The sequence below is a fragment of the Mustela nigripes genome, chromosome 7, assembly GCF_022355385.1.
Source record: "Mustela nigripes isolate SB6536 chromosome 7, MUSNIG.SB6536, whole genome shotgun sequence".
Taxonomy (NCBI): domain Eukaryota; kingdom Metazoa; phylum Chordata; class Mammalia; order Carnivora; family Mustelidae; genus Mustela; species Mustela nigripes.
The window spans coordinates 9,507,854-9,510,190 of NC_081563.1; the positions used below are offsets into that span (position 1 = coordinate 9,507,854).

The 2,337-nt window shown below is 42.1% G+C and overlaps 1 pseudogene; it reads left to right on the plus strand.

The window, feature by feature from the left end:
- The first annotated feature begins 477 nt into the window (after positions 1-477).
- Positions 478-1,319, plus strand: LOC132022177 (mortality factor 4-like protein 1; annotated as a pseudogene).
- The last annotated feature ends 1,018 nt before the right edge of the window (positions 1,320-2,337 follow it).

A 2,337-nucleotide genomic window follows, 5' to 3' on the forward strand; every position in this document is an offset into this window, starting at 1 on the left:
AGGGTCAGGGGAAGTACCCTTGCGAGCGTGCAGGGTCAGGGGAAGTACCCTTGCGAGCGTGCAGGGTCAGGGGAAGTACCCTTGCGAGCGTGTAGGGTCAGGGGAAGTACCCTTGCGAGCGTGTAGGATCAGGGGAAGTACCCTTGTGAGCGCTGTGACTGAACCAAATCTTACAGGATGAGAAATTCGCCAGCCAGCACATGGGGAAGGGGCATTCCTACAGTCAAGAGCACATGCATATGGAAGCAAATGGCAGAAGTAGAACCCATTTAGATTTTTAGAGCATTTCTGTAAGACTGACGTATATAGTGTAAGGGAAATGTAGCAAGAGCTATGGCTGGCAAAGAATACAGATGATAGAGTCGCAAGCAAAACAGTTTACAAAATAAACTATACAACCTTTACGTAAAGGTTGCCATAACGGATAAGCAAGTGAAATGCTTTTACATTACAGGGTTGGAATAAAAATTGGATTGAATGGGTTCTAGGAAGCAGAGTACTCAAATATGTGGAGGCCAATCTGGGAAACAGTGAACTTTAGAGAGCCAACTAGGGACAATATCCAGAGAAGAAGATGGGGGTGGGGGCTGCCCCAGGAAAGAAGACGTCTGTTCTGCCAATAGAAAAGTGTTGAACTGAAAGTTCAAAAAGAACAAACAGAAAACACATGGAAATGCAGATGGTGGTAGACCAGAAAGACACCTCAGCCTCCTCACAAGTAAAGGGCCCCAGTAGATCTTACTGTTGACACTGAGGAAGTATTCATGAACAGAATTAAAGATTCCTAAAGAACTAAAACCATGGCTTGTTAGAGGATGGAGACTTAACTACCAGGCAGCAACGGGTCTTTTATCTTCCTGCCAGAGAGAATGTGGACTCCATTCTATGCACATTACAAGAAATCTGAGGAGAACACAGATAATGAGTCGTCTGCAGTTAATGAGGCTGCGGCAGGGATCCAGTAATACTTCGAAGTACTTTTGGGCACTCAGCTCCTCTACAAATCTGAGAGACCGCAGGGCCTAGAGATCCTCACAGATCATCCCGATGCACCCAAGACCCAGATGTACGGAGCACCCTATCTTCCAAGATAACCTTTACGAATGGGAGCAATATTGGTCTACACAGCTTTGGACAAGAAGAGCCTTGCATTATTACTGAATTACGATTTCCTAAAATACCTGGCAATGAATTCTGCGACCCTGTTTAGAGCCAGAGACTACGAAGTGGCTCATCTTGAACAACTTCTCAAGGCTGTGGGAGGCGAGGCCCAGACATGCACTTTCTTTGGATCTCTGCAAACACATTTTTGTTTTTAGTCCTTCTCTTCTACCAACGACGTACTGTGAAAATGTTAGTCTATAACAAGGTATGTGTGTTTTCTGCTTGATTTTAAGCAGAGAAAATTAAAAAAAAAAAAAAAAGATACTGCTCCAAAAACAAAACAAGCTATGCATGATTCCCTGATTCCAGAAGAATCGAAAGCACTTCAGTGTCGTTTATGATGTATCGACACGTAAGTAATCTTGGGAAGATTATCTCTAAGAGTTTTCAAAACCTGCCTGAGGGTAGAAAGTAGAAAAATATTTGCTTCTTTAACAAATCTAAGGAAAGTGATCTCTGTCCTCAGAAGTGTCTTCCCCTTCAACTCTTTAGACCGTTGCTCCTGCCTTCCTTCTCATGGGAATTATAAATGTCTCACTCTCCCATTTCAGTTAAGCAAGAATATAGGTGAAGTCATTCCCCAGGCCACCACTCTCTGCCCTCACAGCCCTAAATTCAAGCTGTCTTTGAAGGACCAGTCAAGGACTTACTGGACCACAAAACCTTCACGGAGTCTCAGAGCTACCTGTTTCTTTGACCTGAAGTCTTCTACTAGCCACTTCCTGTGACAGGGTTTTATTCATTTCTTGAAATCTAAGCATAAGCTTGGTTAGAACTTCTTTTTATTTTTTTTTAAATGTTTTTACCTATATATATCACCTCTGAACACCTTCAAGTTGCCTCCGGTTTATGCCTCGTTCTAACTATGCATGGAACATGAAATTGACTTTATAGAATTAGAGACTCTGATAGCAGGTGGTGTTGTGTAGAAGACCACAAACAGGCCTGCAGCTCTTGTTGTGTCATTTATTTCACCCAGGAAATGAAGTGCCCTGTAGATGCTCAGCACTTGCAAAGTCGGAAATAGGTAATGGATTTTTAAAACCACCTTCTTGATATATGATTGACGTACAAAAGCTATACAAGTTTAATGTAAACAATTGATGTAAACAATCCAAAAGTTTCTTAGTGCTTTATTTTCTTATTGTTTTTTGTGATAAGAACACTTGAGAT